Source organism: Aotus nancymaae, unplaced genomic scaffold (genome assembly GCF_030222135.1).
Source record: "Aotus nancymaae isolate 86718 unplaced genomic scaffold, 86718_ANA_hifiasm-v0.15.2.pri h1tg000064l_1, whole genome shotgun sequence".
In the NCBI taxonomy this organism is placed as follows: domain Eukaryota; kingdom Metazoa; phylum Chordata; class Mammalia; order Primates; family Aotidae; genus Aotus; species Aotus nancymaae.
In genome coordinates this window covers 17,680,311-17,706,445 of record NW_026988479.1, presented here as the reverse complement: position 1 = coordinate 17,706,445, position 26,135 = coordinate 17,680,311, and the positions used below count along the sequence as shown (strand labels likewise).

General features: G+C 45.8%; 2 protein-coding genes across 10 annotated transcripts in view; one reads left to right on the top strand and one right to left on the bottom strand.

Moving 5' to 3' along the window:
- Positions 1-26,135, bottom strand: part of ARHGAP26 (Rho GTPase activating protein 26) — a 643,473-nt gene that overhangs the window by 523,188 nt on the left and 94,150 nt on the right. The window lies entirely within an intron of this gene.
- Positions 4,573-26,135, top strand: part of FGF1 (fibroblast growth factor 1) — a 106,134-nt gene continuing 84,571 nt past the window's right edge. For 2 of the 9 annotated variants that reach the window (XM_064366447.1, XM_012460596.2), the window contains exon 1: positions 15,801-15,968. The gene's annotated coding sequence lies outside the window, so the exon portion shown is untranslated. Of the gene's footprint in view, positions 5,018-15,110; positions 15,539-15,800; positions 15,969-16,245; positions 16,342-26,135 lie in introns of those variants that run through there. The other 7 variants (XM_064366444.1, XM_064366442.1, XM_064366449.1 and 4 more) reach the window with 7 other exon arrangements.

The window sequence follows — 26,135 nt, the reverse complement described above, 5'->3', positions numbered from 1 at the left end:
ATGAAAAGGTGGAATTAGATAGAGAGCTATTACCAATGAACACATTACAGTTTTTGTTTCTTACTCTCTAGAAGTAGCCATTATTAAGAATTGGGTGAGAATTTCTCCAGCAATTGCATGTACATGCAAGCTCTCTCTCTCTCTCTCTCTCTCTCTCTCTCACACACACACACACACATACACACACACAGACACACACACGCCAATTTTTAAAAAACACACATTGCATCAATCGTATTCTAACTGTGATTCTGAAAAACAAAATCCAGTTAAGAATATCTCCACGGTTGTTTTCCACGTCACCACAAAGAGATTTGCCTTTCTTTTTTATTGGCAGCTCAGTATGCCATTGTAACACTGTGTTACAATTAGGCAATCATTCTGTTGACATTTAGATTGTTTCCACTATTACAAACCATACTTTAGTGGCCATCCTTGCAAATAATATCCATGTATTTTAATATCTTCTTTCTGCAGACAATAAGACCAGCTTTGTCACCATTCTAATGGTAAAACTTTTAAGCTGGGTAACAGAGGAACATAACTAGGTTGCCTATTTGAGGTGATAATTTTTGGTTAATGCGTAACTAGTGGGCTTCAACTATGCACAGAATGGTGTTTCAAACATATGGAGAACTCAGTAAGTATTTGCTGAAAGCATAAATGAATAAATGAATAAGCAAATAAGTGAATTCACATCCTCTATAGACACTTGTTAGGCCTGCCCTACCGCCATTTATGATAGGATTTTTCAACCTCAGCACTATGGACTGTTAGCGCCAGATAATTCTTTGTTATGGGGAGCTATCCTGAGCACTGTAGAAAGTTTAGCAACATCCTGGACCTCTACTCACTAGATGCCACTAGAATAACCCCAGATGCAACAACTAACAATGTCTGCAGAAACTGCTAAATGTCCCCTGGGGAAAAATCACTCCCGATTGAGAACCACTAATTTATAATACAATCAAAGTTGTATAAGGGCAAAGACCCTTTACGAAAACAACTAACTCTAGGCTGGGTGCAGTGGCTCAAGCCTGTAATCCCAGCACTCTGGGAGGCTGAGGCAAGCAGATCATTTGAGGTCAGGAGTTCAAGACCAGTCTGGCCAACACGGCAAAACCCTGTCTCTATTAAAAATACAAAAAAAATAATCAGCTGGGCGTGGTAGTGCCTGTAATCCCAGTCATCTATCCATCCATTCATCCACCCGTTCTTCAAATACCTATTGAGCACCTACTATGTGACAGGCCTGTAATCTTAGCTACCGGGGAGGCTGAAGCAGGAGAATCACTTGAACCCAGGAGACAGGTTGCAGTGAGCTGAGATCACACCACTGCACCCCATCCTGGGCAACAGAGTGAGACTTTGTCTCAAACAAAACAAAACAAATAAACAAACAAAAAACCCAACTAACTCTAAAAACGTTGATCCTGCTTCTCCCTGATCCTCGCATGTTATAGTGGTTTTTATTTTCCGGGTCTTCACAGTTTCTTCATAGACATTCTTGGATACTTTATTTTAGGTTTGGATTTCTTTTCTCCAGGGCTAACTTCCCTGATGCCTCCCCCATGAAGTAGGTCAATCCTCATTATACATTGTTAATCTCCATTATACATTCTTTAATTACCAAAATACTCCTCCTTGGTGTGGAGGAAAAAAATAATGAATTCGAACTCAATTGCATGTGGACACAAACAATGGTCACCAAGTTGTGGAATAGGTTGTGTGAGCCCCTTGAGGCATTCAGCGCTATTGCAGGGAAATCTCTCTTCCTATCTATTCCTATATGTTAGTTATTTAGAAACAACAGACAATCACAAAAACACATTGACCTTTTTGTGTTCCTTGAGCCCAGTGGTGAAGGATCCTCATGACTGGGCCTCATGCCACACAATTCGGTACAAAAGAGCTAGGGTCCCAGACTCCGTGGGAACTTCATAGACCTCTCATCATCTGTGCAAAGACCAGCAGCCGACTCTGGAGCCCAGGCTGTTGCTTCCCAGTCTGGTGATGAATCCTCAATAGTCTGGTGAGTGTCAATATGTATATCTTTTTCCTTCTCCCCTTCCTATTGTGATTTGCTTAATATATCATTTGCTTATTAGATCTGCATTGCTATTTACGTGGGATAAATGTTGTTTACCCTTAAAAGTATTGTGTGTACCTCTTCTCCCGTCGCATGTTTCCCGCACAGAATACTTGGTAGTGCTTATCATTGTTGAATTCTTACATTTATGGATTAATTATTAAAAGTGTATCCATATCAATTTCCCTCTCTCAACTTCCCAGAGGTAGCCATCACTGAAAATTTGGCATGGAACATGCCATTTTTTGCTCACTACTTTTATATCTAGTGCCTAAAACAAGGCCTGGCATGCAAGAGGTGCTCGATGGGTATTTGAGGAATGGGTGGATGAATGGATGGATAGATGGCAACCTATTATCAGCCAGCAATAGCTAGCCCAAGGGTGTAGCAGACTTCACAAATTGTTCTTGTACCTTCTAGAACAATTTTGAAAAACAAAATATACCTACATTTAAACATTTATATTAATTTTCATCATTAAGTTTATATGGTTTCAAGATCACAATTTCTAATGTATTGTCAAGTTGGAATTTAAAAATTAAACTGTAGGCCTGGCACAGTGGCTCATGCCTGTAACCCCAGCACTCTGGGAGGTTCAGGCAGGCAGATTACCTGAGGTCTGGAGTTTGAGATCAGCCTAGCCAACATGGTGAAATCCCATCTCTACTAAAAATACAAAAATTAGCCGAGCATGGTGGCAGACACCTGTAATCCCAGCTACCCAGGAGGCTGAGGCCGGAGAATCACTTGAACCCAGGAGGCAGAGGTTGCAGTGAGCAGAGATTGCGCCATTGCACTCCAGCCTGGGCAACATAGCAAGACTCTGTCTCAAAATAATAATAATAATAGTAATAAATTGTGACATCATTCTTTAAGTGTACCTATTAATATGTTATTATTTCTAATATTCTCTTTGATTTGCTTCCACAGTTCTGTCCCTCAGTATTCAAGAAAGGGAAGACAAAGCTATTAAATTTTAAAATGCCCAATTAATCATTAAAAGAAGCTGAATTAAATCATTAAAGGAAATTCCTAGTTTGGGGACTTGGAGATTTTTATACTGGGGCAATGACACCTTAATAAGATTTGTGAAGAGTGACAGGTATGCTTTCTTTTCATACAGTAGGGGAAGGAATGTGAACACAGACACGTGCTCAAGGTTTAGGAAAGAGTGGCTGCAGAAATGGAGAACCTGGACACTGATTTTCTAAAAATAATCCTTGGTTTGCACCCCCTCTTTGGAAAGCCTTGAAGACCCCATTTGGGGTAATGCAGCCTAGTAACCTGCAGAGGGCAGTGTTGGACAAGCTGTTGGCTCAATCTGTCTGTCTCCGAGCAGTGGAAAGTGCAGTCCAGCTTGGTTAGTGGGAGCTTGGCCTGGGCGGCTCAGCCCAGTCCTCTCTGCTGTGTGTGTTTGCACAGTGAATTATTCACAGGAAAATGGCTCCAGTGAGAATTGTGGCCAGAGACTCCATCTTGTACACAGAATCAGGGCCTGGGACTGTAAAGAGATGAAAACCTCATTCTCTCCCCCCATAAGAACTGGATTTGGGACAGAAATCAAGGATTGAAGCTGTGGATCTGAATCAACCCTAAGGGTTTTGTTTTCCCTCTTATGAAGTGAAAACAACAGTGAAATGTCAACGATTCACATCTTCTGAAGACAGTAGGGCAAAGTGACCAAGAGCTCAGACAGCCGGGAGTTCTCATCCCACTCTGCCCTCTCCAAAGGTTAGGCGAGGAGCCTTTCCAAACCTCAGCTTCCCTGGATATCAAATAGGAGCGATCTTCCCTCCTGGTAGGGGTGTTGTAAGGATTAAATGCGGGAATGCACAAGTACTCAGCAAATGAAGGGCATTCAGCAAGAAGGGGCCCTGTAAATAACAGCGATGATGGTGAAGATGATGATATTGAATTCGCATTTTGCCAGGCATGGCATTTTCTAAACTTACCATTCACATCTGAAGAGGAAGGATCAGAGGTGAAAAATCAAGCTATTTCAATGTTGTAAGTTACAAGCCTAGGAGTCAGAGGCAGAAACAGCCCGGGTGGGAGGCAGAATCAACACATTATGTAAGAACTTAGCTCTGCGATGCTGCTGACACCTGCCTTCCAGGGTTGGGGCTTCCTTCCTGGTGTTGGAGGATCTCTGCATCTAAAATAGTGTGTATGATGACCGTGCGACATGACCACCAGACTCAGACATAAAAGTAAGGACTTCGTTCGTTAACATTGATCCTCTCTGAAACCCCAAAGGGTGGCAGTCGGCTAGCTGAAGAACAATGGTAAGTTGGATGCATGGCTTGGATGTACTGACAGTAAGGCTCGGCACAAAACCCTCTGCCTTCTGCCTCACACTGGGAAAGGTAACAGGGACTAGTGCAGAGAGAGGCATGGAGAGAACTCAGATGAGATCATTGTCCTTTCACCTGGCATCTGTCCAGCCCCCAAATAGTTTTCGTGTCCAGTCCAAAAATAAGATCACATGAGAGGGAGAGAAATAAATACACAGCGGTTGTCCTTGGCCTTTCTGTGGCCATACCAGAGTCAGCTGCACTCGTAGGGGCCTAAATGCCCATGACCTACTCCACTGCCTTCCTCTCCATGATCCCCGAGGCTGGGAGACCAACCTGCTAGCAGGGTGGGTGTGGTGTGTGGTTTCACTCAGCTCTTTTCATGGGGCTCCTCTGAGCTCCATTCATACCAGAAAGGGAACAGGAGAGAGAGGACAAGTGGATCCAACAGTCTTCGCTCCAGGGGAATGAGGGCATCGCCTCCTTTTCTGAGAGGACACTCCCTTCTGATGGTGAATGGGAACTCCCTTCCTCCTGCAGCAGCCTGCCTGCAGCCGTCCTGGTAGAACAGGGTGGACACTGCAGAAGCTGTCCCTGCCCCAGGAAGAAAGCAGCCCAGAGCCAAGGCAAAGAGGTGAGTACGTCTGTTTCTGCAAAGGGCTCAGATTGCTACAGACTTTCTGCTTGACTTCATGCTTGTACTCAGCACGAACGCTCCCCTCACCTCCGCCTTCCTTTTTCTCCTCCCTGATCTGGGTCTGTGGCAAGCTTGAGTCGATGTGATGAATGCTAGAGTAAAATATTCTTGTACTGCCTTCTCTCATTCAAAGGCCGGTTTACTCTCAGAAAGAACTGGGTAGGTCTAGTTCTTAGCGGGGAAGCAGGAAGTGATTCCTACTAAGTGAATTATCTTTGCTGAGATCCAAGAAGACATTTACCAGGAAATCATTAGACAAATCCCATTACAGTAGACTTAGTGCTTCATTTTAAAAAGCACTGCATGAAATAGAAAATAAAAGGATGCCAGCTGAGCCTTTGTTGTTGGCAAAAGGGAAAAAAACACAAATGGGACACACAGAGCCTCCTTTTCTCCAACACCTCCCTTGCCCATCTCTTCCTGATTTCTTAACAGATCCACGAATTCCTTTCTCTGGTTGAAAATGAGAGGAATGAAATCAGGGGTTTGGGGAAATTGGTCTGTACATAGACTTGAGAGACAAAGAGGAGAAACAGATTTTGCATTCTCAGTCTCCCCTCTAATGCCTTTGCACAGCACATGTACCTATATCCATTTAGAGATACGTATAGATCCCACTATCACTTGCACACACAAACTGTTATCCTGGACACAGTCTGCCCCTGGGCTATGCACTACAAATACCCATACTAAGAAGCAGCCAACAAATTTCTGGTTGGAACAAGGTAATTACTTGAATAAGTCAGGATTCTTGTAGTAATCATGAACTGAAACCCAGTTTGAAGAGACTTGGGCAAAAAGAGATTTTGTTTTTTACTCGTGACTGAAAAAGCAAGGTTTTGGTACAATGGGATCCAGGGGCCTAGATGATGGCATCGTGAATCTGTCTTTCCATTTCTTGGCTTTGCATCCCCTGTGTCCTTCTGTTTCCAGGAAGACCTGCCCATTGCAGTGGCCAGATGGCTGCAGCAGCTCCCAGCTGACGTCTCACTAGCACAGCACTGTACAAGAACAGGTGCTCCCCTTCCTAGTTCTAGCTAGAATCTCAGGGTCTATCACATAGAACCAATGTGGGTATTGTGCCCATCGTTGCTGTGGGCATGAAGCCATTCCCATCCCCAAAACCACATGGACTGAAAGCAATGAAGGGGTGTTTCCCCAGACATGATCAGGGTTCTCGTCCCAGACAAAGGGGGCTAGATGCAGGGTGGCTGAAGTCAATGTTGCTACTCTATACCACTTCTTTTACAAAGGTCTAGATTGAGTCAAAGCTCCTCTGATAGCAGCTCCTTCCTCTTACCTGCCACAAAAATGTATTAGTGACAGAAGATCTCATAGGAAAGGGTAATTGCTAGTGAAACAGGTGACTAAAAGACTCTGTGGCATGTTATTCCTAGAGATCTCTGACAGTAGAAAAGATATCAGAAGGCTTGTCTGTGGCTCAGCCCCTGGACCATGAACTAGGCCCAGACCCACCTGGGTTCCCAAATTGCCCATGCTCACATCAGTCTCCCTTCCTCCTCAACCCCCCTTGCCCAGTTCTGTCTCCCTCTCCTCTTCTGCTGTGAACGCATCTTGCCTTACAAGAGCCTGCCTTACTCCTGTCTCCCTTATGAGGCCTTGTCTGGCCCTTCCAGACTTTTCTGCTGTCTCCCTTCTCTGAATCAGAGTGGTATTGACTGTCGGGATTGCAGTTTGCTGTTGACATGTTAAGAACTTCATGTGTCTTAGTGTCTCTCACAGCTTGAATTCTCCATTTTCGGGGGAAAGTTAAGCTTCGTTCCCGAGCCCTCTCTGTGGTAGTTAATACATACTAGGTGCTCAATTAAGTGCATCCAATTAATTGACCAATAGAAAGTGAGTCTTCCTAAATAGATCAGGGAGAATGGATGGATTACTTGGGGTCCTTAATTCTTTTTATTTTTGAAACGGAGTCTTGCTCTGTCACCCAGGCCAGAGTGCAATGGCGAAATCTTGGCTCACTACAACCTCTGCCTCCTGGGTTCAAGCACTTCACCTGCCTCAGCCTTCTAAGTAGCTGGGATTACAGGCATCCGCTGCCCCACCCAGCTAATTTTTGTATTTTTAATAGAGACAGGATTTCTCCATGTTGGCCAGGCTGGTCTTGAACTCATGATCTCAGGTGATCTACCTGCCCACCTTAGCCTCCCAACATGCTGGGATTACAGGCGTGAGCCACTGCACCTGGCCTTGGGGTCCTTAATTCTGACTTTAAAAGTAATGTAATAACTATAGCAAACACAGATAGTGTGCTGGAGCCCCTACAGGCATCATCTTAGGTAATCTTCACAACGACCCTACGAGGCAAGTACTACTATTATCCCATTTAACAGATGGGGAAACTGAGCCTCAAAGAAATGAGTTACTTGTCCTAAATTACACATCTAGTAAGTGGTGATGTGGGGATTTATAACCCAGGATGCCACCTTCTCATTTCCTATTTCACTAATCATTTACACACTTATCAGTAGAATTTCCTGCTGCCTGAGTTTAAAGAGCAAAGGACACAGGTGATTGGTTAGAGAGCAGGAAGCAGTACATATATTTTATACCCCTCTTCTGCCACCTGGGTGCCCAGTACCTCTATTGGGTAGTTCTTACTAGATTCTGTCCAGGGGTGAGGGGTCATTCCCCTGACCCAGAGCCTACAGGAATGTCAGGGATTTCACAAAAAGAGGTGCCTCTGGGACTCTGCAGAGAGTACCCTGTTTAATTAAATGACGGTAGGGTGGTCTTTGTGGGAAATGTTGGCTAGAAAGTAGGCCTTAGAATTTAAGCTTGCCCCTTGGGCTGCCAGTCAGTACATACGGCCCTGCCCTTTCTCCTACCCACCACCAGGGTGACCAAGCTGGGGCCCTTCCTCAGAGGGTGGCTGGCAAGATTTGGAAGGCAACCAAATTCTGATCTCAAAGAAAACCAAAATCTTGAGAAAACAGTGGTGATTTCTTGTACCATCTGTGCCCCCACATCAAGCCACTGGACTCTTGGCTGATACAGTCATCTTTGTGCCGGCAAAGCTTTTGGTTCAAGTGTATCTTGTTTCTCCGATGCACACTGGCCTATTCAGATGGCTTCATATATTCGAAAGAGCAGACCCTATTGATTTACATCGTTTATCTTTACAATATCCTGTGGCGATGTGAAAGAGCTGGTGTTCTCACCTTCCGTCTATTGATGGCACAACTGAGGCATAGAGAGAGTAAGTCGTGCCCCAAAATTACACAGAAGGTCACAGGCCAGGGATGTAAGAGCTCTGAGGTCCTTAGAACCCAAATCTGCTTGCTTCTTTATGAGGTTATGATGGTAGCGGAAGAATACATACATACAGACAGACAGACAGACAGACAGACAGACACAAATAGAGATAGATAGATAGATAGATAGATAGATAGATAGATAGATAGAGATAAAATTATTTGGGTAAATCTTTAAGAGAAAAAAGAAACACTGGTAGACCCAAAAGATATAAAAACATGCTCACACAAAAACACGTCCATGAATAACAACATTGTTCATAACAGCCAAACAGAAGAAATACCCCAAATGTTCATCAGCTGGTGAATGGAGATATAAAATGTGGTGTATTCATACAATGACATATTATTCAGCAATAAAAAGGAAAAAAATTGGAGTACATATCAAGTGCTCTAATACGGATGAACCTTGAGGACGTTACACTAAAGGAAAAAGGTTCATGTTATAAGATTCCATTTATATGAAATGGCCAGAATGGGAAAATCTACAGAGACAGAAAGTAGGTGAATGGTTGTTTACGGTGGGAGGGGGAATGGGGAATGACTGCTAATGGGTATGGGGTTTTTTTGGGGGAGGGGTGACAAAAATATTCTAAAATTATAGTTGCGATGGCTGCACAACTTTGTCAATATATCAAAACCACTTAATAGTATAGTTTAAATGGATGAACTTCAGAGTGTGTGAAGTATATCTCAATAAAGTCATTTAAAAACCCGAACCACTGCTATTGAAATAATTAATCCAGTGATGGGGCTTTGCTGAAGGAAGGATGTGATCTCACCCTGTAAGTTCTGATAAACTTATGTCTTGTCCCATAGAGCCTGGCCACAGGCCACTCACACAACTCCAGTGGGAAGAAGATAGACGGAAAAGATAGGATCAATTCACTTCTCCCCAGAGTCTCAACCAGGAGAGTTTTTTCCCTCTTTCCTGGACAGACCATTTTAGATTTTTGGAATCAATCTCACTACTTTATTTTCACTTCTGGGTTTTAAATCATGCTTCAAAAAGTGTTTCCCATTCTAAGATTATAAATCTTATTAACTAATGTTTTCCTGTAATGTTTTCCTCTAAGGCTTATCTCCTTACATTTAAACCTCTGATTCATCAGGAATTTAAATAAGAACCTGGGGATACAGATTGGGTTTTGTTGTTTGTTTCTTTTGTCAAATAGCTAGACAATTATTAAACCAGAAGTTCTTAACTTGGGGTTAAAGTATGCTTGGGGCATCTTTGTAACTTCCTGAAATTAAATGTAAAAAAGTGTGTGTGTGTGTGTGTGTGTGTGTGTGTGTGTGTGTGTGTGTGTGTTCTGGGGAACAGAGCTAGATCTTGTCAAGATTTTCAAGGGATTTTGTGACTCAGGAAAACCACTGGTCTTTCTATATTTCATAACCTGCTTGAGGTCCAGGTAGACCAGTTGCAAACACTCCAATACACCAAAGCCCAATCTAAACCGACAGGACAGTTTTTAAATCATTACAGGGGAGGCCTGAGAGATCACTCTGTTCTCTGTCACACATCAAGTGAGAGCTGCACCATCTTGGTTTGATGTTCTGCTGAGGCAGAGAACGAGAAGTCTCTCCCTGGTTCCTCTTGGGTCCATAAAGCTTTAATTTGTTATTGCTGCTATTGTTCTTTCTTGAGACAGGGTTTCTCTCTGTCATCCAGGCTGGAGTGTGGTGGCATGATCTCAGCTCACTGCAACCTCTACCTCCTGGGCTCAAACGATCCTCCCACCTCAGCCTCCCAAATAGCTGGGACCATGGGCACATACCACCACACCCAGCTAACTTTTGTGGGGTTTTTTGGTAGAGAAGGAGTTTCATCATGTTGCCCAGGCTGGGCTTGAACTCCTGGACTCAAAAAATCTGCCCACTTCAGCCTACTAAAGTGCTGGGATTACAGGCATGGGCCACCGCACCCGGCCTAAGCTTTAGGTTTTTTTTGTTTTTGTTTTTGTTTTTTTGAGACGGAGTTTCGCTCTTGTTACCCAGGCTGGAGTGCAATGGCGTGATCTCGGCTCACCACAACCTCCGCCTCCTGGGTTCAGGCAATTCTCCTGCCTCAGCCTCCTGAGTAGCTGGGATTACAGGCATGCGCCACCGTGCCCAGCTAATTTTTTGTATTTTTAGTAGAGACGGGGTTTCGCCATGTTGACCAGGATGGTCTCGATCTCTTGACCTCATGATGCGCCCGCCTCAGCCTCCCAAAGTGCTGGGATTACAGGCGTGAGCCACCGCGCCCGGCCTAGCTTTAGGTTTTTAATCATCAACTGACAAAACAATGAAGATGGTGCACCATAGTAGCTGACAAAACTTGGGGCCTTCCAAGCACAAAGACTTTGAGGAGGCAAGCTTCACAGCCTATAATCCCATACATGTAAGTAAATGATAAACTGAAAACAAAACTGCCATTGCAAAAAAGGTGGTAGATCCTGTGGCAGATCCTAGACCAATGTGCAAGTGCCTGCCACCGCACCTGGCCAATTTTTGTATTTTTTATAGAGTCAGGTTTCACCACATTGGCCACGCTGGTCTCGAACTCCTGACCTCAGGTGATCCACCCCCCTGGCCTTCCAAAGCGCTGGGATTACAGGCATGAGCCACCACACCTGACCTAAATAAACATTTTATGAATACAATAATTTTCAGATAGTAGTAAGTCGTATGAGGAAAAAGAAAGTGGGAGATGTAAAAGATAGTGCTAAGGGGCTGATTTAGAACAGGGTGGAGGTGGCCTGAGCTGAGACAAGAATAACAGGAAAGAGCCAGCCATGCAAATAATCTAGGGGCAGAAAATAAATGCATAATTCCAGGCAGAGGGAACTGCAAGTACAAGGCCCTGAGCTAGGACCAAGCCTGGCCCGTTTGAGCAGCAGGTGGCTGGACACGGTGAGCAAGGAGGAGTGTATCAGGCGTGAACTTTCAGAGGCAGGTGGTGGTAGTGAGCTTAGATTTTGTTCCTAGTGCAAAGGAGAGACCCTGGACAGTTCTGAACAAATAAGGACATGGTGTCATTTACCTTTTAGCAGGATCCTTCTGAAATGAATTGTAGAGGGTTAGGGTAGAGCAGGGAGACCAATTAGGGAGATACTCCAATAATCCAGGCAAGAAATTTGGCGCTTGGATGAACTTGACCAATGTGCAAACATCTACTATTAAGTGAAAAACAAACAATTATGCAAGACATTGTGCATAGTAACATGTGTTTTTAGCATATGCATATTCTGGGTACAAAGTTTTTTTTTTTCCTGAAAGGATCTATACAGTCAAAGTAAATAGTGATTATGTTTGGGGAAAAGAGGGTTAGTGAGGGTCATTTTATACCTCTGGGTACAGTATTATGTGCATGAAGTGTTCTTTTTATGTAAAGGTAAAATATTTTAAAATTTAAAAACTATGATTGAGGAAAACACAATAGAATAGGTGATAGGCAACCAATATCAGAGGAGAGGAAACTCAGCTCTCATGGGCATGACCCTTCCCAAGCATCCTCCCCTGAAGTTGCTGAAGAGTCAGGTCAACAAATGGGGTCAAGCTCATGTGACTGGATTTCAGTAGGATCTTGAGGGCCGTCAGACCCAACTTCTGTCCTGCAGCTCTGGTGATGTTTGTGGCTGGCTGGTCTCCTTGAGCAACGAATACAATTTCCCGTGAATGTTTGCTGCATTTCCCACTGCCCTCTGTCAGCATGGCGCTTGCTTCACCGTGAGGCCAGGATGCCCTTCATTTAACTGCCTGATTGGGCATAAACAGAAGAAATGTTTGCTGGAGGGAGAGAGTGGCATGCAGCATCTAATTTCTCCTGTCAGCTGATTAGGATTTGTTGTGCCTGAACAAGGTCAAATAAGATTAGAAAGAAAATGCAGTGTGTCTGGTGTGTGTTTCACAAAACCGTATCATTTGCATAAACAGGATGAATGAAGGGGAAATTTTAAAGCAAACATTGAATGTCATTCTCAAGAATCAAGGACAAGATGCCAGGGCTTACATTCTGCCTGGACAGAAAAAAATGTATTTACTGGGGGCATTTTGAACCCTGTTCATTTAATAATGCTCTGCTTCTTTCATGCTGGTGCAGGGAAAATGTGATAGTTACGTTTGATTTTTAGAGGCACTGAGCACAAAATAAGTAAAACTGCAGAACCACCGCATTCTACCTTTGTCACCCTTCTAAAGCTCTTAGGAGAGGTTTAGAGCCACTTTCGGTAATAGCAGCTGCCTAAGTGCTCTGTACTGAGTCCATCTCTTAGGATGTGGAAGGAAAAGTCTCACCTCTGGCACCAGCCACAGCATTTTAGATGTGGATGACTCCAGGGCAAGCCCACATCTCCGTGGATAAACCTACTAGGATTTTCTTGGTCCTCCAAACCTGACATTTTCTTCCTTTCTCAGAGGACCCCTCTGCAGTACTAGTAGCCTCTCTTACAAGGTTTCATCAGGGCAGAAAGGGCTTTTAAAGTGGTGTAACAGCTTTGGAAGAAGACATGATTTCTGATACATGTTCTGCATAGGATCTAGCATATTGAGGATGCTTAATAAGCAGCTTCGACGGCTATTATTTCCACTGACTATTTCCAGGCACAGAGCTGCAGGGCTATTCCGAGACCAGACTTTTCAACTAGGTAATCGCAAAGTCCCTTCCTACTCTAAATAACAGTGGGCCTGAAAAGCATTCACATGATCATGTCTCCGGACTGGGAAAAATCTCAATGTATGTTATTTAAAAGGTAAATCTAGATACTACATGGAAGTTGAAATAAATATAGAAATTGAAGGATATTAAAATGAAATTTTAAAAAATTTCAACATTGGGGGGAATTATATTACAGTAAATACCTTAACGAACTGAGAATTCATTATTTCCCGGTATCTGGACAGTAATATTGCCAAACACCCAATATGCAGTAGATAAATTAGCATATGTGAGTAGCTAGGGACTATATTTGCCTAAAAGTTGTGTGTGTGTGTGTTTGTGTGTGTGTTTGTGTGTGTGTGTGTATTTAAACAGAGTTTCATAACTGAAGATAATGGAGAACTAAAATAAAATAATGACTTGCATTTGCATTCCCCATGGTCAAGGTACTCAAACACACTTTGACACATTTGATTGTCATGATAATCCTGTGAGTTTGCAGGGAAGATATACATAGGAAAGTCTGATTAATTTCCACTAGGAGGGAGGGAATCTGGAGCCCTTGGACTGAATTAATTGCCCAGCAATGGCCAACCACACAGTGCGGGCAGGTTAACAGGGGGTTAACCTAAAGTAGGGAGACCTGGTTTTAGTCACAATGAGGACTTTAACTAAGGGTACCTCCTGGGTAAGACTCTGAGTCTGCATCTCTGTCCTTAGGATTTTTAGGGTGTTTTCTAACTTTCAAGTCTATCATTTCACGTAGTTAAAAAGAGTTAGCATGCATACTACATCTAGTATAATGATTCTTTAATACTTAGAAGGCCACTGTCTGAAATATGTATTTTTTTATGATTCAGAAAGCCCTTTGGAACCTTGCAGATACTCAGGAAGATTAGTATGTTTTAAAGTAAATTATCAGTGTCCTTTGCATGTGTAGAAGTGGTAGTTCACGAAGGTTCCAGTTAATAAGGTCTGGAGAAATCAACATTTTCTGTACATCTAAGTCCCCTTTGGGAGCTGCTGTTTATCCAAGGTTGCAGTTCTGTGATATTTGAGCCTCCAGCTCCCTAGTGCAGGACACGAGCTCTTTCTCCAAGGCTCATCCCTCCAGAAGGCACATGGATGGCTTCCCCCACCACCATGCTCTGTAGGGAGTATGGGGAACAAATCGCATCTCCACCCTCTCTACACCTAAGCAACTACCCAGAGGAGTTGGACTGGAGAGCATAGTTCTAGTTCTGACAGGTTGATCTGCACCTCTCTACCTGAATCATCAGGTGGGCAGGCTTGTGTGCATACATGGAAGCATGTGGAGCACATACACACTTGTGTGCGTACACACACACACACACACACACACACACACTCATGCCTCCTGGGCTCAAATGCCTGCATAAGCAGGAGGGACTCTTCAATTATTGGAAACTATTAATCATGTTTTCATTTGGTTTCTTCAAAGACAGCTCTTGATCCATATGCTTTCAGTCCACCTATTCCCCACCTTCTAGCCAAAGAGTTATTTGTCCAGACAGCTCCCTCCCTTCCTTACCCCGTCCTGGCCAGAAGTATAAAGAGGATGTCCATGGCCCACTGAAGAATTCCCCACCCCTGAAGTTGAGCTCACCTGAGGATTCACCTCATCCAACAGGGACAGAGTTGAAAAGTAGAGAGGGAGGACAGAAGGGTCCTCTCTGCAGCCCCTCCCTAGTCCCAACCAGGATGGCCTTTGCCTCGACTGACTTTGCAAAATGCCATTGGTAGGGCTTGGTTCTGGGGATGACACACACACACACACACACACACACACACACACACATGCTGCCACACACAGACACCTACACCCCATGCAGGGATGCCAGAGGACAGAACAGAAAAGGCCTCCCTTTCATCCAGCAGCCTTCTGACTCCAGAGGAGAGTCTCCGAGCCACGACCTGCTGTTTCCCTGACGACTCAGGCCTCAAAATAAACAGGATTCTGCTCAGACGGGCCAATAGTCCATTCGGCTCAGACATTTGCCCCAAGACAAACCACGTTAAAATAACACCCAGGGTAGCTGCTGCCACTGTCTGCTGTCTCTACCTCCCTCCCAGCTGGCTAACAGCTCTGTGTTCCTGGGCCTGCTGCTGGCTGTCCAGAGTCGGGGGTTGCTTAGAGCTATGTGCATCCCTGAGAGTGGGGTAGGGGTGGGTGGTTTTCTAAAGGCAGGTCCTCTCTGCTGATAAACAAGGGCCGGAGATAGACCTAAAGGCTGACATTCTTGGCTCCCCCAGCCTGCCCCCCCTCCTCGATTTCCCACACAGCCCTAGGGACTGGTAGCCAGCTCTGTGGCATGGTATCTGGAGGCGGGCCAGCAACCTGATGTGCATGCCACGGCCCGTCCCTCTCCCCACTCAGAGCTGCAGTAGCCTGGAGGTTCAGAGAGCTGGCTTGGGGCTGCTAGGGAGGCAGCCGCAGCACGGTGACAGTGACAAACACAGAGCAGAAGACAGCACCAAGCAAGTGTGGAGAGAGGTACAGCCCTCGGCCTGCAAGCTCTTTAGGTAAGAATCAGGGCATCTGATCTGGGAAACAGAGCAGGTTATAGCTGAGGGTGTGTGTCTTGTCTGTCTGTCTGTCTGTCTGTTCAGGTGCAAATGTAATGCTACTCGGAGAGGAAAGAAAATGTTTTAAGCAGATAGCATTGGAACCAGGACTCTTGCAAGTGAACCCAAGAAGCTCACCTCTGGCTGGGTTTAAACTGTGATGCAGACTGCTCTGGGGGAAGGGTGTGCTGATGTCACAGACATGTAAAAATAGCACATCTAGTTTAGAGACTATAAAAATACAAATGTACCATGCCGCCACATTATCTCCATTCCTCCAGTACCAGCCTGACCCTGGCCCTGAATCAGGGCTGGCGGGGGCAAGAATCTCTCATTTACTAAAGAGCTGGATGCGGCCCCTGCGGTTCGGCAGAAGCCGAAAGCTGTGGTGAGTCTGGCCGTGGTGAGTGTGGCTAGCATGATCTTGCTGTGTCACACTAGCTCTTGGGAAGCCTGGATACTCAGCTGCCTTGGAAAAGCTGTCTACATGGTGGCAGCTTAGATTTTATTAACCTTTTGATATAAAAGTCAGGCTGAAGTTTAGGATGATCTGGGCATGTCCGTTCGGGGTTTTAGTAAGGTGATATTCCCATGGCCCCATGGTCACTCGGATTTCTTCTTTCCTTCCCTTCTGATCTTCCTGGAATATCATATCCTCATTTCAGTACCCCTCCGATGGGCACCAGGAGAGAAGGAGTCAGAATGGACAGATTCTCTGGCACGTACACTACCCACACCCACATCGCAATTACATGCCGAAGGTATGCAAGCCTGCTGCAGAGGCGCCCTTCAGAAATTCAGCCCTCCAGATACTGGGACGGGAATTTCAGGCATTTAATCAAGTACCCACTTTTCAGAGACCCAAGGGAGACCCCCTCAGGCCCAAGAGCTCACTGTGCCTCAGCAGAATTCAAACACTCCGTTATTCTCTAGCTAGTTTACATCCGCTTCCCCCCTTCTCCTCCCGCGCCCCGCATTTGCCTCCCTCCTTTCTGCACTGGTGACCAGCACTTTTCCTTTCATTCTCTACAGGGATGTGATTGTTTATGACTTAGCTCCTCGACCCAGTGGGAGGACATGAGCATCCTGGCAGAGGACGAGCCAGGCTGCCTCTCCGCCAGCTCTGTGTGACAATGAGCCAGCGGCAGTGGCATCAGGGCTGAAAAAAAGTGGGCCTCACTTTGGGAAGTGGTGTCTAGTGAAGGGTGGCCAGCAGTTTACCGGAGCTGTTTGTCGGTGTGGATCACTGAGGATTTTGGTGGAGGCTCTGATTCACAGTCACAAATTCCCTTTTCCTTTGTTTTCTTTGTGTTGGTCATTGAGGGCTTCAGAGGAAAGTCCCTTCTTCAGATGTAGATCTGAAGGCAAGATCACCAATTTGCTGTTGGCAGAGGGACTCAGAGAGACTTTCTTCTGTTGTCCCTGCCTTTGTTAGTATAAATAAGTGGGTTTGCAAATGAAGTATGTAATCCAAAGAAAAGTTAGTATGCAAAACATTAGGAGAATATACAATGAGTTTCTTTTAAACTCTCTCTCAAATCTGTTGTTTACATATGACTTGACTGGTTCTGCAAAAGATTTAAGAAAACCATATCTGGTTAAGTGGTTTGACTTTACAGGTGAGTAGCACCAGCCACGATGATAACATACTCAGTGGAGATGACAGGCTGACATGCATGTGCTGTATCTACATCGAAGGAACGTCTCATCCTGGGACAGTGCGGCCGCTCACTTAGGTGACCTGCATTCTGTGGACCGCACATAAACTATTAAGGATCTTGGGACTGCTGTTGCGGGAAAGATACCCCAAGAGAGGGTTCTTGGATCTCGAGCAAGAAGGAAGCCAGGGCGAGTCCACAGTGCAAACCAAAAGCAAGTTAATTAAGAAAGTAAAGTGGTGACAGCACAGCTACTCCATAGACGGAGTAGAGTGTTCCCGAAAGTAAGAGGAGGAACGCGTCCGCCCTAGGTACAATGCTCGTGTACATAGGCTTTAAAAAAGATCCTGGGGAGATGCGTTCTGCTACAGCGGTTTGTGACAAAGGATTAATTTTCTTAATTACTGTATTTTGCAAGAATCTGTATTATTATCTTTGAAACAAAATCAGGAATGCCTTTGTTCCCAAAATATCAGGATATCTGGACACTCCCAAGTCTGGGTCTGTCAGGAAACATTATCAATCTATTCCCTTAACCATAAAGATCTGGAGTCTAGGCATGCCTAACTTTCTGAGAATGCAGTTCAGCAAGTCCAGCCTCATTTTCCTAGCCCTCACTCAAGATGGAGTTGCTCTGGGTCGAACGCCTCTGACGCTGTCAGCCTATGTACCAGCTGCCAGGGGTTAGGTATTGCGCAGAGTGGAAGACACACCCATTTCCACCTATTTCCACCTTGTTAAATAAGCATTGCATGGCTCATGCAGTATCCCTTGATTTAGGTTGCTGGAAAAAGAATCTGAAGTTGTTTGTGCCGTAGGCATACCATGCTTTAGGTAAATCTAACATCTATATCTGACACGTAAGTTGTGGGTGAGAACACTTTTTCTGAAGAAAGGATTCTCTAATCAACAAATGTTTAAGTATCAACAAGGTGTCCCATCTTGAGATATGACCGGATCCAGCCCAAACAACCACAGAGAAGGGAGGGGACTGATTGGGTGGGCAGGTCACAGAGAATGGGTCTAGGCTGACATGTTCAACTCAGCTGAAAGACAAAGAAAAGGAGTCCAAGGTACAGGAACAATAACAAGCGTCTGGGCCAGTGGCCAACAGGGAGAGAAGGGGAGGGAAGGAGTAGCAGTTCTTTTTATTATTAAATGCACCATGGTTTAAACCCAGCCAGAAATGAGTATCTTGGGTTCACTTGCAAGAATGCTGGTGCCAATACTATCTGCTTAAAATATTTCTCTGCCTTTAACTTTTTCCTTGTTTTCCCTTTTTCTTTTTAATAATTAGATTATACTGCTTAAGAGAGGGAGCATAACACAGTAGCTAAGTATATAGATTCTGCAGCTGGGCTGCCTGGGATCCAAATTCTGCCACTTAGTCCTGTGACCTCGGCTGCCTGGGGTCCAAATTCTGCCACTTATTAGTCCTGTGACCTGTGACCTATTAGTCCTTGGCCTTCGCTTTCCTCATCTGTAAAGTGGGGGTAATAAAGTACCGACCTTGTTATGGAAGGGATCAAATGACTAATGCCCTTATCAGCACAGGGTCTAGCTCATAGTGAGTACTATGTATTTGCTATTATTATTATTATTTAAAGGCGAGTTCCAAAAAGGCTGCTTTGGCAGGTGTGATGGCTCATACTTATAATCCCAACACTTTGGGAGGCCGAGGTAGGCAGATCACCTGAGGTCAGGAGTTTGAGACCAGCCTGCCCAACATGGTAAAACCCCATCTCTACTAAAAATACAAAATTACCTGGGCATGGTGGCATGCACCTGTAATCCCAGCTACTTGGGAGGCTGAGGCAGGAGAATCGCTTGAACCTCAGAGGCAGAGGTTGCAGTGAGCCAAGATCGTGCCATTGCCCTCCAGCCTGGGTGACAAGAATGAAACACTACCTCAAAAAAGAATAGAAAGAGGAGAAAAGACTGCTTACAAGTCCATTTGTTCCAAAGTCCAAAGTGACACTCTATGGGTGACCCTTGGTGCCACTGCTTGGGCAGCTTGGAGGCATGTTTGCTTCGGCCTGGAGGTTTGTTCACATGTATGAGCATTCAGAAATAGAGGAGCTTACGGACTGGTCCCCAACATTTCGTGAGCCCTTCCTGTGTCCAAGCACTGTGCTTGGCTGTAAGTGTACCACTTCACTCAATACTCATGACAACCCTGTATATAATAGTAGGGGCTGTTATAGATGCAGGAATTGAGGCTTGGTGGGTGAATGTTTGGCTAAGGTCACACAGCTACCAAGTGTCAGAGCCAAGCTTCATACCTGGGCTGTCCAACGAGCCCATGCTCCTCACCGGTAGGCTGTATATGGTTTGGGGGAGTTATGAGAGGTGTCCTGAGGGGCACATGGAGCTTGGTGACAGGAATTCAGCACCAGATGATATTGAAAGACCCTATAAAATAAGCCAGGATTTGGAAACTGCTAAGAGATGGCAGGACCTTAGCTTGGACCACAGGTAGAATCTCAACCTTGAGGACCCGAAGCCTCTGGACTGGGTTTTTGGGGGCAAGACATGAACGCAGGCACTGGGGAACAGTGGTGCTAAGGTTTTTCTGAACCAGGTAGTGGATGGTGACCAAGAACCAAATAAATGGTGCCTAACAACAGAGCCCTAGGTACAGCAAGTGTGCTGGGCAGGGTGCCTTACAACCCGCAAGCCTAAGGCCAGAGGTCATCTTGAGCCAAACCAAAGGTCAAGATTAGGTAAACTCAGCTGTGGGGAGAGGAAGAATGCATAGTCCAAAACTAAGTATCTGAGCACAGTAAAATTTACAGTAATGAAAACACTTTGATTTGTCAATACGATCTCTCTAAATAGTAACCTTCAAATGTGACTTAGAGAGATTTGTTTTATACCTAATTGCTCAAGACCACCTCCTGACTTTGTCCAAGGAATGCCGGTGATGAGAACAGGTGTGAGGGGCGTGCCTACCTTGCACCAGGGCTATGTAGGCATGGGGGATTACTCATGGACATGACTCATCTCTGCTCCTCCAGCACCTGTGGTCTTGTCCACGGGTTTTCAAATTTTAACGTGCATAAGAATCACAGGGGAGCTTCTTTAAAAATCAGTTTCCTGGGTACTCCCCACAATTTTGATTCAGTGGCTTCATGAGAAGCCCAGGATTCTGCATTTTCTGGGTGAGGCTTAGGTAATTCTGATGCCTTTGGTCCACAGGTCACAATTAAAGAAGCTCAGCTCTGGCCATTGCTCGGCTTCCTTTCTCGTTGTCACTATGAGAGGGAACACAGAGTTGTGCGGACTCAGTCATGGCAATTACCCTCTTTCTTGTCATCACTTCTTCCTGAATTACCTGGTGAGACCGCCCCTATTATAATAACAATAACAACACATTGGGTGCATATTGAGTTATTACATGCTGGGTACAGTGTGAAGCCCTCTGCTTAGGCTATTCTCTCATTTAATCTTCACAACAGTCCCACAAGCGAGGTATTACTATTACCCACAGTTTATAAGCAAGGGAAAAGCCTCACTGGTAGTAAGTGGCTGAGTGGGGATTTGAACTCAGAACTAGCAGAATACCAGAGCCCAGATGTGTAACTAACTGCTAGGCTATTCGATGAGAGTAGTTGCAGCTCCTGTCAGTACGAACCCTCCTTTCTCATTCTTGGATGGAGTATCTTTCTCCAGTTCCCATTCCTGCCACACCCACCCCATTCCCAGACTCCTGTGTCATTTCTTCAGAAGCTGTGTCCCGTGTTTTCTTATTTTTATTTCATTGAATGAGTTGAAGAGAGTTGGGGCAATGGACATGTGGAGGTACATGTTAGGGTTGAATTGTGTCCACTCCCAAGTTCATGTGATGAAATTCGCCCCCATCCCCTATTACCTGAGAATGCAACCTTATTTTGGAGATAGGATATTTACAGAGATAATCAAGTTAAAATGAAGTCATTAGGGTGGGTCCTACTCCGCTATAACTGGTGTCCTTACAAGAAGGGGGAATTTGCATACAGAGACATGCATAGAGAGAAGACAAAATAGTGGACCTAGGAAGAAGACGGCCATCTACTAGCCAAAGAGATGGCCTGGAACAGGTCCTTCCTTCATAGCCTCAGAAGGAACCCACCCTGCTGACACCTTGATCCTGGACTTCCAGCCTCCAGCACCGTGAAACTTTCTGGTTTCTGTTGTTTCAGCCACCTGGCCTGTGGTGCTTGTTATGGAAACCATAACAGACTAACCCTGTAGGAAGCCAGATTCCTAGGTTCCCTCGCTAGGCCATGGCTCTGGGGTGATCTGGATGAAGGCCTACACATTATTCAAAGGTTTGGCAACTTGGGAGCAACAAGTAGGCCCAAGGCCCAAGAGGGAGGAAGGAACGAATAGAAAGAGTGAATAGGGAGGAAGGAAGCCAATGTAAAGAAAATAAGAGAAGGGAGGCAGGAGGAAAAGAAGAGCAGGAGAAGGGATTGGGATGGGCCTACTGAGGGCCACCTCAGGTTCATTGAGCTCGGCATGGATGCCTCCATGTGCCAGGGGGCGTGTGAGACACTGGGCTGCAGCAGTGCCTGAGACCAACAGCCCCCACCTTCGTGAAAGTCAGAGGCTAGATGCAGGTACAGACATCAATCAAGCAGCGACTCTACTGAGTGGTCCTGAAAAAGCACATGGAAGGGGAGCTTGAACCCATCAGAGGGTCCAGGAAAGCTTCCTTGAGGAGGTGAGGCTTGGAATGAGATCTGATGGATCAGCAGGTTTCGACTGGGGAGGGCAAAGTGTTTCAGGTGGCAGGGGGAGGAACATGCACAAAGGCAACCTTGAAATACTCTGGCGATGTGAGGAAGCCTGGCATCGCCAAGGAGCAGGAGGAAGTCCAGTGTGGCTGAGTGCAGGGATGATTGGGCGAGCCAGAACCCGGGAAGCAGGTGGGCTCAGACTGTGCAGCCACGCTGAGGATTTAGTTCCTTAAGCTGTGAGCCCTAGAAAGCCAGGGGAGAAAGTGATCCTATGTAGGGTGGTCTCTTATTTCAGCGAAGGGAATGATGGGCTAGAGAGGCAGATGGTGAGGTTCAGCAGTGGGTCAGCCCTGGAGAGAGACGTCAGGCTTTCTGAGCTCGCACACCCAAGGTGGGCTGCATGGCCATTAGGGAGTGAAGTGCCAGGCCACTCCTCAAAGTGTTTTAGCCATAGTCCTTACTCAACAGAGTATGCTCTAGGCATTTGCCATGGCTCCACTGGGAAGGGTCTGAATAGGGACTCTGATGTCAGCCTGGCTTATTATTAAGCTGGGCAGCCGGGCCAGGCTCAGACTGCAGTGGATTAGGCAGCTCCTTCTTTGGCATCATTTGAAGGACACAGAAAGGTCTCGTAAATCTAGCTTCTCCTTTGCCTGCCTGTACCTTGCCTGAAGTTGCAGGAGTAAGGGTACATTTAAGAGATGAATTATTCAGCAGGGACTGTGGAGAATGGCAGAGATTCAAGTTGTGAGGGAGGAAGAAGATGAGGAGCCGGGAAGCCCAGGTGGACCCCCTGAGGGTACCAGGGCAGAGAACGGGTGGAGACAAGCCTGAAAAGGGGCAGAGGGCGCTGAAAGGAGGAGTACAGAGGACCCGAAGCCCAATTTGCCTTATTCATGATGTCACCAAGAAGCAGCAAGATGGGACGGGGCTGCGGGAGAGGGACAGTCCCAGCTTGGTGTTCGCAGCCTTGCAGGTGCCTGAACACCTCCGCTCCGAGGTGAACTCCTCCATCGCTGGGGAGCTTCTCAGCTGTTGTCAGCATGATCCATATGTTAAAAAGTCTGCATATAAAACTGAACGCCATATCTTTACCACATACCCCGTCAGCCACAAAAAGAATTCCCTTCACTTCAATTTGAGCAGAGGGACTAGATTTGGCTTAGCAGGGATGAGTTCCTGAAGCACGCTGTAAGGGAGAGTGGTGATTTTCAGGAAGGTGAGAAAGTAGACAGGAGGCCTCTTGGGGGATCAAGATCCCTCTGACTCCCACTTCTCCCCCACCCATCCAGCCCCTGGCCTCCTGTCTGTTTCTCTGCTATTCTAGGCCCTTTCCTGACTCTCAGACTTTGCAACTGCTGTTTCATGTGCCTGGAATGCCTTCCCCCAGTTCTTCAGGCAGCAGGCCTCTGTTCATCCCTCAGGCCCTGCCTCTCTTGTCAGTTCCTCCAAAAGGCTTCCCTGTTTCTCCCCTCTGACCTCTCTTTCCTTCATGCCACTTACCCCAATTCATACTTATCTTGTCCATTTTTAAAAAACTTACCATTTCTCCCCCTTAGAATATAAGCCTCATGAGGGCAGGAACAAGACCTTGTCTGTTTTGTTCCCTGCTACATCCCCAGTGAATAGGACAGAGCCTTGCCACAGAGTAGATGCTCAAATATCAGTCTAATGAATGACTGAGTGAATCACTAAATGTTGGGAGTGTGAAAGCCAAGACTTGGGACAGCAATGGGACCTCCTACCTGCTGTTGCCCCTTCTAGCTCTGGAAGTGGGCCAGACACATCTGAAAGTAAAGCTGAGAAGTTTGTATCAAGAGCCTCTCCCCCTAACTCAGGTGGGCTGGCCTCTTGCAGTTTCCAGGACCCCCATGCTATGTGTCAGCTGCTCTGGCTTAGTCGGCTTAGTGTCATCTCTGCAGAGAACTCACTTTGGAAGCCTGGAAAAATCCACCCTAGTGGTATTATTCATGCTTGGAGATGAATAACTTCTTTTGGCGGATGGGCATCAAAGGCAAACAAGTGATGTCAGGCACCCAGAAGGGAGACATGGATCCAGCATGTTCAGCCCTAGCACCCATGGAGACAGACAATGTAGCTCATCTCTGCCTTCCCCATCAGTCTGATGGGAATCACAGAAGCAGTTTGCATTGATTAATCAATATGTGCCAAGTGCTGCACCAGTTCCCTTAAGGACATAAAGAGCTTCTAGAAAACGAGACTTTTCTTCTCCTTCCTCAGAATATCTATCAGAATTAAGAAACAGCAACTAAAGGAAAGCTGTGAATGAACACTCCAGAGTCGCTCCCTGGAGTCTACGCAGAGCAAGTTCAGCAGCCCAGAGGAGAAAAGAGCCGCTGCCTGGGCCAATCCAGGCTTTTTGCAGTTGGCTGCATTGCCTTTGGTCATAAGGTGGTGTTTAAGTTATAGGAGCAAAACATTCCTCCTTGAGCCTTGATGGGTTCTTTATTTTTGAAGTAAGAATGGGGATCTTTCTAAATGGCAGAAATGCAGGGTGACTTCAGAATGGTGTCTTTCAAATGAAAGTTTCTTTCCAAGGACGAAATCTTGACTCAGTTGGCCACACAAAGCTCACTGCCATCCTCCCAGGCTGGTCCTGGGATGTCTCAGTTGAAGGCGTGCGAAGCAGAGCCCTAAGCTTCTTGGAAAGCAAGCTGACACAGAAGAAGACAGGAACACTTCTGACAGTTCTGACCCATCTCTCATTAACCTTTCCCTATTTCAGAGCCACGGCCTGTGGCACTCATAGGGTTAGGGTAGCATGGCGGTCAAGAGCATGAACCCTGGAGTGGGATGTCTGGGTGTGAATTCTGGATCTAACATGCAATAGCTGTGTGACCCTGGTCAAGTTACACAACCTCTTTGATTCCATAAAACAGAAATAATAGCAGCAGTTCCATCCTAGGGTTGCCGATGGGAAGATGTGAGTTAATAGATAAAGCCTATAGTACCTGCCAGCACCGTGTCAGTGTTACTTGTTACTATCTCATAGGGTTGGTGTAAGAATGTAGCGAGAGAATCCATGTAGAGTGCCTAAGATGTTTTAGCGCACAATGCACAGCACCTAGTATTTGCTCCATAAGTTAGGAATGTTTGCTGCTGCTGCTGGCAAATTTTCTGGCAAATCTGCAGGCTAAGGTTTTTCGGAAGTCTTCATGAGAATGTACTTGAACTCAAAAAATGGTACTGGGACATGCAGGTCACCTGTTTCCCTGCTGTTCCTCTGTCAGCCCTTTTTGTTCCAAGGGAAGATTATTATCCTGTGCCTTTTCAGCACTTAAAATCCTCATGTCAGGAGCCCAGAACTAGCCAGAAAGAAATGGCCTCCTTAAAGAGATTAAGCCCAGGGCAGACACAGCCTACTTGTTCAGCGGTTTTAAGCTGTAGATGTTCCCAAGAAATGATTAAAGAAGAGTTGACTTCAATAGATTCCTTTTGCTCAATGCACAAAAAGGCTTTGGAATTCCCAACTAGCCAGGGGGTGTTTGGTTTCTCAATACATGCACTTTTTGAAAATTCTGCTCAGTGTCCCCTGGCACTGGGCTTTGAGTTCAAACCATTTGGAAATTGACTGCAGAGATAAAAGGACAGGTTATCACAGGTGGTAAACTGCACAGCCATTTTGCATTTTGGCTGCCCCATGCTCTACCCTCCCTTGCTGGGTGACCTTGGGTGGGGAACAGGTCCTCTTTACATTTTAGTTGCCTTCTCTATAGGAGCTCCTGTCTCAGAGGATGGTGATGGAGGTTAAATTCAAGGTGGCATGTAAAGCGTCCAGCATAACTGTCTTTCTTGATTCTTGCTAATTCTCTTCCCCTTCCTTTCTGGTCTCCCTGACTGCCTTGCAGCTGTGGATATGGAAAACCCCAGTGGTGATCAATGTTTCTGAGGTCTGAGAATATTCCCTTGCACCAGGTGACCATGAGCACATCACTTGGCTCCCACACCAGGATAGAGAGATGGATTCTGGGAAGGGGTCCAGGTCGAAGTCTGAAGGAGGGGATGCTGGCAGCCCCCACGCTCCACTCAGCCCATCCTTTCACCAAGGGAGGCCGGCCCCAGAATATGGATTTTCTCTTGCTGCTTCCCCTGGGTTGTTCGGCCTCTCACTAAGGCCTGAAGATTGATTTTCTCCTATACAGAAGGTGGACTTCT